An 11,971-nucleotide genomic window follows, 5' to 3' on the forward strand; every position below is an offset into this window, starting at 1 on the left:
ATATCCCTTCTGCCCCTGTAGAAGTAGTTGGTCCAAATCACATGGCACCATAATTTCCATCCTTTATCTAGAATAGGATCTTCCAATGCCATAGACGTTGTGTCCACAACAGTCTTCAACTCCGTTCTAGACTTAGCAAGGGGTGTCTAGAGCTCCACCTAATCCGCAAGCTGCCTAGAAGTTAAACACCATTCCCGTGGTTGGCCTTTTCACCACTTGACCTTCAGCCCATAAATCGAGTAGTGCCCTTTTTGCGCTTATCTCCGGTGCAATCATGGAGGTGATCCACCCGTGCTACAAATAACCTTTCCTTAATTAATTCATTTAAGAATCAAGCACAGTTAAGGTAGTCAACCCTAATGTCAACTTCCAAGAAAGAATTCCTTTAACCTCATGGCAATTTTTCATCACAGACGCCCACCATGATTTTACTATCAATCAAAAGCATTTGGAATAATCATCCAAACAACAATCGAATAATCAGATGAATGTAAAAGCATTTAGGATGTTGTTAGATCAACCAATAAAACCAATTGTATTTCCAAAAAATGCAAGAATAGATGCAATAGCATTTCCATCGCATATTCGCTCTCCCCCTTGGGATCTAAGAGCGATACTATGCAAAATTTTACTTAATAATCCCTTTCTTCAGCCAAGGTATATTTCAAGGTTTCAAACACTGTACAAGACGTAAGCTCTATAGATCACCTATATTGATTGATAACCCAACCTTCTTCCTAAAAAAATATAAAAGTGTCGGTCTTCTCTTTGACTTGGGGTTTCTTATCCCTAGAGTTCTTCACTTGCCTGTGAGGCCTGGAGTTGTTGTTTGTATCTAGCCTCACCCTGAATTGGATTGATAAACATAGTAGTGATCCGATAGATCTCAAGACATCTTAGTATCAATCCTTATGATCATTGTTTATACTAACTATGCACACCATCCAAATCCCAATCTATCAAACATGGGCTATCTGTTCATGATGTTAGCAAGATCTTGGGCAACGACCTAAAGTTCCTTAAAATGAATTTCCTTTAAACTGGGTTGCTTACCATGCAATCCATCAGGCATGCAAGCTACAACATACTTTCAGTGAGGTAAAAAACATATTTATTATTTACGAGAAAAGGGGAGTTGACAATACCTAAGAATCTTATATGTTGCTTATGCTATTCAATTTATTTCTCTTGATATATACACTTTGCAAACTCCATCTTTGAATATTTGAGATGAAATTTATCATTTTTAATGACCTATTCTAGTGTAGCATAGTATGGCTTTGATGTGTCTCATGCGAAAAATCGAAGCAAGCAACTATAATCTAAAAATGTACTATTTATATCCGGTACCGTAGTTGTATTGGCGGTGATACCCTCACCCGAGGCTTCGTTGCTAGTTGTGGGATTGCCATCCGCAATCAAAATTCTTCACTTCAGGGCCATCATTAGCAAGTGGATTCGAGAGATAGAGAAGGAGAAATGAATTTAAAATGGGAGAGCATAAGAGAAGATGGCCTAGTTGAAGATGGAGATAGGGGGAATTGAGCTAATTGTCTCCCTCATAGCCTCTCGGGGTAACCTCTCTCTCTCTCTCTCTCTCTCTCTCTCTCTCTCTCTCTCTCTCTCTCTCTCTCTCTTTCTCTCTCTCTCTCTCTCTCAGCCTCTCGAGGTCTGCTTGTGCTTCCTTGTGTCTCCCTAACTACTCCCCATGCCTCATATTTATAGCTAAATAAGAGAAGAAGAGTTATGGCTTAGAAGAAGAGCTCTTTGTGGAGGGGATCTTGAAAAAATCAGTGATCTGATACTCAAATCATAAATTTGATGGTTGCATTGGCTCTGAAAGGGGGGTAAAACCCTAAGACTCTTGATTAGAAATTTCCAGATCACTCTTTCTTTTTCTCCATGTTCAAAGTATTGTTTAATGTCTATAAATTGCGATCGCGGCACATGCAATTTCACAAAACTCGTTTTTTTGTATTAAATCTCCAAAACTAGCTTAAAAATCATTTGCTTTTTTTTTTACATGACATGAAGTTCTAGAAATTTCCATATCTCTTTAAGATATCTACAATAAGTAATATCTAAAATATCTAAAATATATTAGTTTTGCCCCAAAATCTAGTATTTTTGGACCGTCCATACTATACACATTAACACTAGTGATTAATATGGCTCACAACTCTCATTCACGTTGTAACTTTTGTGAAGGGTGGCTATGGTCCTTGTCAATTCGAGAAAAATGTGGGATTACAACTCTTCGTTTGTTTGTTTTTAATTAAATAAAAATTGCTAGTTATTAATGTTAGTTAGTTTTTACTTAGTCTTTAGTAAGATTATTAATTGACTAACTAACTTTTGAACTAACCAACTAACTTTTAACTGTGTCAAAATATTATATCTTCCTCCTCTTAGAGAAATCGAGATGTCCTCATCTCGAGAGAACTAGAGGTTTCATTCTGGAACCTGTGGGGTAATAACCATCACACATTCATTCCGACACTTTGACCATTCATAAGCATGCGGTCTTTAAATCAACTTATGGTATTTGATATATCTGAGTTTGGATTACAAGAGTAAATTTATTGTAGTTACATCTCATAAATATCTTCTAGGTTTTTCCTAAGTATCTGATAATTTCCTGGTAGGTTGTGGATTATTGAAGCTTGTACAACTTCATATCTTGTAAGTTCAAGTTCTCTTTGCATCTTGTTGGGACAATTGACATGGATATGCCCAATGTTGTGGCACTAGGAGAATCATTGTTTAGGGTTAGGGTGCTTTGGACATTTCCTTTTGAGTTACCTAGCTCCTTGCAATAGAAATAGCGCGGAAGTTTACAACTTGTGGTCACAAGATTCTTGGTTGTCTTTGGCAGGATTTTCTTCTTTAGACCAAATTGCCCTAGGATCCTTTTAGCGGACCGAAGTGGTCCTTTATCTTGGAAACTCTATTTTCAAATTGTCCTCTTTTTAGATTTAGACTAAGATCCATGGACAATTGGCTTTGCCGGTAATACTAAAGAATACTCCCAAGCTTCAATATTCTGGTAAGACCCAATCTATATTAGTTGAGAAGAAACAACTTAGGAGAAATTCATTATAAGTTATAACTGTTATCCCTTGCTAAAGTATCTTTGAACACTTCTAAGTTCTAGGCTCAAAATTTATGCAACTTGTTTTACTCGGGTTAACTATAGTTACAAGAGTAAGGTTTAGCCCAATACAAGTTGTACTACATGTCGATAAAATTCCTAGGATTTCTAGTCATCTTGAAGAGGTGTAGTAGGTTCTAGGTCTTCTTCTTCATCTGATTCGTCTATATATCCAAAGACTGCACTTGTGTAGCTTCATTTTCTTGGAGGCGCAATACCTATTGGGCTTAAGTTAGGACAGTTTGCTTGGACATGCCCTAGTTCATTGCAGTGGAAGCATCAACGGTTGGGACATCTCTTACGGATATGCCCTATCTCTTTGCACATGTGGCATCTCTTTTCCTGATCTCAGGAATCATCTTTGTCACAATTGTCTGATTTAAGTTCTTGGATGATTGGCTTTGCTGGATATAATGCATGTCGCAAGTATGTTGGATGCATTGCTTCAAGACGGCGGTTCAGAGGAGTGTTCAAACCATGACAAAACTTACATACTTGCTGCACAATATCCATAGGTGATGCATATTTTAGTAGGGTTACAAACTTTGAGTACTAGGCTTCCAAGGTTAATTCAAGCTTTTTTAACTTAAATAATTCATTCATCTTCAAAGTCTTGTAGGTTGGTGGAAGGTATTATCCATGTACAACATCTTTCAGCTGAACCCAAATGACAACAGCTTCAGAAACACCTTGATATTTGCACCATTGCTTCCACCATATCCAAGCCTCGTCAACTAACTTAAGTTTGGCTATCATTACTTGATTGGTAGAAGTAGTTCATACGGCAGAGAAATAATCATTGATTGACTCAATCCATATCTCCGCCTCTGCTGCGACGTCTATCCCTTTTCCACCAAACTCGAGTGCCTTAATTTTCTTGAGAAGGAATTTTTTCTCTTGCATGCCAACATTCATGGTGGCAGAAGGTTCCTAACAACCAGGCCATACCACCCATTCCAGAATTAGCAAGGAGTGTCTAGAGCTCCACCTAACCTTGGGGGGGTCACTCATGAATATATGTATATATAACGTGAGTTCAAAATAAGGGGTTTTTAAAACACCATTTTTATATATTTTTAAAATACAGAAGAGTGTCATATAAAGGGGTTGCTTACAGATTGAATAGAAAAGGGTTGTGTTATATTCAAGAAAAAATCATAGATTAGGATATTTATAAATAGGCCATCAACGCACGTTATATACAGAAATATATATAGTGAACCCCCCGAGCACCTGACCCGCAAGGTGCCTAGGAGTGAAACACCATTCCCATGGTTGGCCTTTTCACCACTGGACCTCAAGCCCATGAATTAATTAATTTAAGAATCCACCCGTGCAAAGAACCTTTCCTTAATTAATTCATTTAAGAATCAAGCACAGTCAAGGTAGTCACCCCTAATATCATCTTCCAAGAAAACATTCCTTTAAGCTCATGGAGATTTGTCATCAGACCCCCACCATGAGTTTACCATCAATCACAAGCATTTGGAATAATCATCCAAACGACAATCCAATAATCTGATGAATGTAAAAGCATTTAGGATGTTGTTAGATCAACAAAAAAACCAATTGTATAAATTCCCAAAAATGCAAGAATAGACGCAATATCATTTCCATCGCATATTCACTCTCCCCCTTGGGATCTAAGAGTGATACTATGCAAAAAATTAATTAACACTCCCTTTCTTCAAGAGATTCTTTGCTTGGGGGCCATCATTTGCAGGTGGATTTGAGAGATAGAGAAGGAAGAATGAATTTGAGATGGTAGAGCGTAAGAGAAGATAGCTTAGTCAAAGATTGAGATAGGGAAAATTGAGCTAACTCTCTCCCTTCCAGCCTCTCAGGGTAACTCCTCTCTCTCTCTCTCTCTCTCTCTCAGCCTCTCGGGGTCTCCTTGTGCTTCCTTGTGTCTTCCTAACTGTTGTTGAGATATTTGCAATCACACCTATTGTAGCCTCTTTGTATGAGGCAATTTTGGGATTAGGACATCCTGGTAGACTGATTCCCATATTCACAAAAAGGAAAACTGCTACCCATCCAACAAGTATAAAGCATTGTACTTGACTACCACTTTTTCATATATGAGAAATGGAATAGCATGATGCTTTCTCTTTTGAGTTAGTGACTTGTCATTATCAGTCTATACACAAGATTGTGTTTATGAGTCCAAGCTTCCATCTTGGAACCTAATTCACTTGTGTAACAATCAAGTCTAGTGTCTCTGTCATCATCAGTTCATTCTTCTTCTTTCATCTACCCTAACTCCCTGCCATGTCCTAGATCCCGTGTTTTTTGACATGGTATCAGAGTCTAGTTGGGCATGGCACAATTCTTCTTTGCTCTCTCAGTCCCTCTCCAGCTCAGTCCAAGTTCAAGTAGAGTATCTAACTTCATCTTCTCACTTGAATCACACACTCTCTACCTGGCAGCCATAGCCGCAGCCATAGCGAACATGCACCCACCTATCTTGGAGCTTCTTGATCTCCTTCTACATGCTATATTTTCTCATGCTTTCTTCTACAAAAATCTTCCCTAACCTAGGGGCCTATGCCTATTACCATAGACCCCAACATTGGTGCACCTTGAGCCTAGCATTGTGCAATTTGCCAGTTGGTACCATTTCAAAAACGCATTATGGTCGTACAGTTCATGGAGCCCGCCCCTTGTGCTATGCCTTACCCTACGCATATAGGTTATTTGAAGCTCCTAATATAAGCTCTCTCCTTGATAAGAATTGCCTTGAATTGTTGCACCGATTGTCTATACGAGCTGGGTTATTAGTCGAGTCAAAACCCTAGTTGTAGAGACTCCATAGCCTTTGAGCTTCAAGCTCATAAATCACTTTTTATTTTCTCACTCGTGCCACTGGGATCACCCTATTGACATCTTGAATCAGTGATTTAGTCAGTGCCACACATCAAGGAGGGGAAGTTCTTGGAGATTTTTGGAAGATCTGTGAAGATTGGAAGACCAAGCATTCAATATCAACCTCAAGCTCTTCTCCCACTTCATTTCTCTCACTTCTCTTGACTCAAAAAATCTCATGCCACTCTGATTTGAGTTCCTACTCAATTCCCAAAAAAGCATCAAGAATCATCATCAAGCTCAAGTGACAAGACAAGCATCAAGAATCATCATCAATCTCAAGACATAGTCTCTTGATACTACAAAGTGTGTCTTCACACTACCTTGCACTTGTGTTTTTTGACATAAATTCTTTCAACTCTTCTATTGCAAAATCAGAGATTTGAGGTTGATTCTCAGTAATGAGAATGACATGAACATGAAGACAATTGCAAGCAAAGTCAAGAAAGAAGCAGACGAGGAGAATCTAGAAGAAGAGGACCAAAAGACAAAAGTGAAGAACATGTACAAGTACAAGATAAAAAACTGCAAGGTAGACTGCACTAACAAAAAGACCTATAATGAATTGAAAATCTATGTCGAAAGAAATGTTGAAAATTGCAAGGGCCTATGGGTTCTTGACCCAAATTTTAACTAGACTTTTTAGTCTTGTAATTCCTAGCCCAAATGTATTTATCATAAGCTTGTAAACTCCTCATGTAGCCTTGTACTACAGCCTCTATACACTTTGTGAGGCCCCTGTTACAACCTTTGGATGTCCATCATATTTGTGGTATCCACACTTAGCGTTTTCTACACCAGCCTTTGGTGTTTTGCAATGTTTATGGTGTGCCCACACTTTGCAGTGTTGTTTTCACTAAAGCCTCTACAAACTTTGTACTTTCTAGTTGTGATTGAGGACGGGTGTTGAGATATTTGCAATCACACCTATTGTAGCCTCTTTGTATGAGGCAGTTCTGGGCTTAGGATATATAGGTAGACTGAATCCCATATGCACAGAAAGGGAAACTGCTATCCATCAAACAACTATAAAGCATTGTACTTGACTACCACTTTTTCATATATGAGAAATGCAATAGCATGATACTTTCTCTTTTTAGTTAGTGTCTTGTCATTGTCAATCTATACACAAGATTGTGTTTATGAGTCTAAGCTTCCATCCTGGAACCTAATTCACTTGTGTAACAGTCAAGTCCAGTGTCTCTGTCATCATGAGTTCATTCTTCTTCTTTCATCCACCATAACTCCTTGCCATGTCCTAGATCCCACGTTTTTCAACAACTGCCCCCCATGCCTCATATTTATAGCTAAACAAGAGAAGAAGGGTTGTGGTTGAGAAGAAGAGCTCTTTGTGGAGGGGATCTTGGAAAAATCAGTGATCTAATGCTCAAATCATAAATTTGATGGTTCCATTGGCTCTAGAAGGGGGGTAAAACCCAACATACTTGATTAGAAATCTTCTAGATTACTTCTTCTTTTTCTTCCTGTTGAAAGTGTTGTTTATTCCTTGTAAACTGCGATTGCGGCATGCACAATTTCACAAAACCCTCTTTTTTTGTATTAAATTTCCAAAACTAGATAAAAAATCACGCTTTTTTTTTTACATGACATCAAGTTCTAGAAATTTCCATATCTCTTTAGGATATTTACAATAAGAAATATCTAAAATATGTTAGTTTTTTCCAAAAATCTAATATTTTTGGACCATCCATACTATACACATTAACACTAGTGATTAATATGGCTCATAACTCTCGTTCATGTTGTAACTTTTGTGAAGGGTAGCTACGGTCCTTGTCAATCTGAGAAAAATGTTGGATTACGACTATTGGTATTTTAAAAATATTTTTAATTATATAAAAATGGTTAGTTTTTAATGTTAGTTAGTTTTTACTTTAGTTAGTCTTTAGCTAGTAATCTTACTAACTTATTAATTGACTAACTAACTTTTGAACTAACCAACTAACTTTTAATTGCGTTGAAATATTACAAGAAGAATTCCCTAGCCTCATCTGCATCCAACTCTCCACAATCTATAGTAATCTTACCCATACAACCATATCTATGAAAGATATCCTCAAGCAATAATGACTACCACTTCCTTGTCTTCTCAATCTTCAATGCCCACACTTAGTATACCTTCTCAATGCCCACACTTACTATACCTTCTCAATGAGAGTGTCCACCAAAGTTGCAACTATCCAAAGCTAATACTTTCTAACTAGAGCTGACCATGAACAACAATAATCAAAGTAGAAAAAGACAACACCCACTATGGATGAATTGAAGGTAAAATCTCAAGCAAATCCACTATTGAGGTTAGGTAATCCTAACTACTAATAGTGTAATACTAAGCCAGACCCACCTGTAGGATTACTTTTTTCTCCTATAGAAGAATCAATAATCCACTTGTAGTGCATACAAAGTGGATACATCAGATGCAACTCATCTCTATGCCGCATTGAAGAATACAATTGATACTCATTGCATGTCTGCACAAAGTGTGATGCATCCTTATACATTCCTTTCCACCAATAGCGCTCTTTAATCTTCTCGTAAGTAGCCCATACTCCTCTATGTCCAACCCATGAACTTTTATGAAACTCATGCATAACTTGCAAATGCATAGCTTTGTCACAAACTACACACAAATGAGTTCTTAGAATGCTTCCAAAGAAACCCATTTTGCAAAAAAATAGCCATAGGCATTACATCTAATCTTCATGTACTCTGCATCGGGCTAATAAGCCCTTTTAGTGGGCGTACTCAAATACCATTCAATTTGGAACCACTCACTTGAATAAAGTTCTTCTAAAAAAGCCTCAAAAGAAGATACAAGCACAAGCGATCAACCTTGACTGAATTTTCAGCCTCTCCATCCTCCATAAGAAGTGATTCCTCATCATCAAACCTATCTCCTCTTCCCTCTTTTTTGCCCCTCTTCATTCTCTTTTCTCTCTCTCTCTCTCCCTCTTCTCTCCTCTCTCTCTCTTTCGTCTCTTTCTCTTCCTCCTTCTCTCTCTCTTCTTCTCTTTATCTCTTTTATTCTCTGGTCTCCTCTCTCTCTCTCTCTCTCTCTCTCTCTCTCTCTCTTTCATGAATATAATTGAAATAGATAGTGAATATTTACATCAGATCATTAGGTCAACATTCTTACCTATATCTCTTACTTTCTATTACATCAAACAAGTAGGTTAGCATACTCTATCTCTCTCACTCTCTGTGTAACTAAATATTTACATGAGGCCTGTAGGCTCTTAGAACAAACAAAACAACCTATTAAGTGAACACTACTAATAGATGACACAGAAGGAAAAACTGGAGTAGAGCGAACAATCACCATCCAGGGAGCAGCAATATCCGGAAGAACTAGGTCTACTGACATCATAAAGGAGATTTGCCATAACACTATTCCACTCACATGGGCCACATGCCCATGGATGCCCAATGGTGAATCAAAAATAAAGACATTGTGAGTATGTCATATATGCCACATGGCTGTCCATCTAAGGAAATGAAATAGGCAGTAACAATCTAAACTCAACGAGGGCATAGAGGACATATTTCTCGTAATCCACAAATGAACCGACATGCGGTGCTAAGTCATCAATGACCACACACGGGAAATGAAATTTCAGATCTATCTCGCAACAGGGCACGAGAAAAAGAGGTGAAGCAATGTCTCATCACACGTAGTGCAGAAAACACAACACCCAGCAAAGATATTTCGAGCACGGAGCACTTCTCCCGTTGGAAGACCCCCAATCAGCAACTTCCACATGAATGCTTGTCCTTGATACGGGACCTTAGAATTCCAATATATATATATATATATATATATATATATATATATATATATATATATATATTTTATTTTATTTTTATTTTTTTTCTAGCCGCTCTTTCATTGCCGCTCATATCTATACTTCTCTCCCCGCCTCCGCTCACATGTTGACTGGCCGCGCTCGGCTCTCTCTCTCTCTCTCTCTCTCTCTCTCTCTCTCTCGTGGGTTTTTTTTTTGGGCACCACCCACCCTACTAGACGTTTCCCACCTCATCTATGGATTTTTTATGCTCGTGCATGCGTTCGCTTTCACAGCCACTCTCACTTTCTTGTCTCCACCTTGTTCACCTTTGCTATGTAGTGCCCCCTTTTGCCAATTGTAGCCTTGTGCTAGCCTGACACTAGCTCCAACCATCATCACTTGCATCATATATACATATAGAGAGAGAGCACAATCAACTCTCAACAATAGAGAGAGAGAGAGAAAGGATCGACTGTCAGTAATCCACATGATGGAGAGAGAGACATAGAGAGGAGAGAGGGAGAGAGACTGTGTGTCTTGAGTTGCAACCCCACCTCCATTTGCATCTTGCATTTGCAACTTGAGCTCCATGCAAGGAGAGAGAGAGAGAGAGAGAGAGAGAGAGAGAGAGAGAGAGAGAGAGAGAGAGAGAGGGATGCACATATGAGAGTTTAAATTCTAAAATTTTAAAATAGGTTTGGGAAAGTGATGTAGGTTTGGGAGGCCCTATGGAGGTTTGGGACGTATGGAACCTACAACAAAAGTAATAGATAATATAGATATACATGAGTTTGTCTGTTTGTATATAGTCATGTCACATGCGCTTTTTTGCATTTGAAATGGGTGTCAGTCCTTTACTAGAAAAGGGCTTAAAAAGGACTTTCATCAGAATCCGAGTGGGGAAAAAGGATGGAAGGTAATGTATGCTTGGGAACTATAAAGGGAGAGGTAGAGGGATCAACAACTTGAACAGAAGACAAAGGGATGTTATTTTACAAGATCTCTCAAAGGCCAAGAAAGGATCAAGAAGAGAAGAAAAACAGATTGTTAGCTACTACATCAATAAGAGGGTAGCTTGTTTTGGAGCTTTTTTAAGGGGAGGAAGAATAGTGATGGATGAAGAGACCACAGTCATGGAGGGAAAAAGAAGCTCAAGGGATCAAGAAGGGGAATTTTAGGTTCATGACAAGAATTAGAGGTTCAAAATAAAAAATGGATAACTAGAGGAGCATAATGAATTGCTTATTTATCATTTGCACGTGTAACTCATCAAGATTAAGTAATAGTGCATGTATTGCAAATTGTAGCTAGCCAGAGGAGTTTTGGAAGAGATGAGATTGAGAGGTGTTGGCATGGTGGGACAAAGTAAAAACAATACGCTTCTTCCCTATCACAATGAGATTTTGCTAATTCTCTAATGAGGAAAAAAGATAGAATTCCCTACAAACAAATGAACATAATGGTACATTGTACCACATAGTATATTGGCACCTCTGTTGGAAATTTTATCTACATAGTGAGTATTTGTTGTATAACCATATGGTAAAATTTAGTATATCATAAAATGGAGATAATTTTTTGCATAGATTCTATAATATATCATCATGTGACTATAATGATGATTCATTTAATCTATGTTAAACCATACTAGCTAGCTCAATTATGACTACATTAACCATGACTAATATGATTATGTAGGTTAACAATGAGTATCTTAAAAATATAACAATTTTGATATATTTGTATTATTTTAGCCTAGGTGTGAGCTTCATTAGAGTGTGACAAAGACATCGAACATCTAACTATGTTTTCCCATTCAGTTTATCTGCATTTCTTTCATAATTAATGTCAACTCTGTTCATACTACTAGGTATGCAATACTTTCCATCTTTGCTAGAGGCTACATAGCTCTTTCAAAACAAAATTCCCTAGACGATTCCATGTTAGCATTTTCACTACTATTTATTGGTACTATCCCAATTTAGCACAATCAACTACTAGTTTTGGTGCCATATTTGACAAAGTGTGACTAGTTTGATAGTTTTGCTACTATTTAGCAAGCCACTTTTGTGGGGCAAATCACTTGTTTTTTTGCAAGCTACACACTTTGACATCCATCTGCATCTCTCTCTCTAATGTTCCTATCATT

The sequence above is a fragment of the Lygodium microphyllum genome, chromosome 30, assembly GCF_053477565.2.
Source record: "Lygodium microphyllum isolate KBCC chromosome 30, Lygodium_microphyllum_v1.1.10, whole genome shotgun sequence".
Classification (NCBI taxonomy): Eukaryota; Viridiplantae; Streptophyta; class Polypodiopsida; order Schizaeales; family Lygodiaceae; genus Lygodium; species Lygodium microphyllum.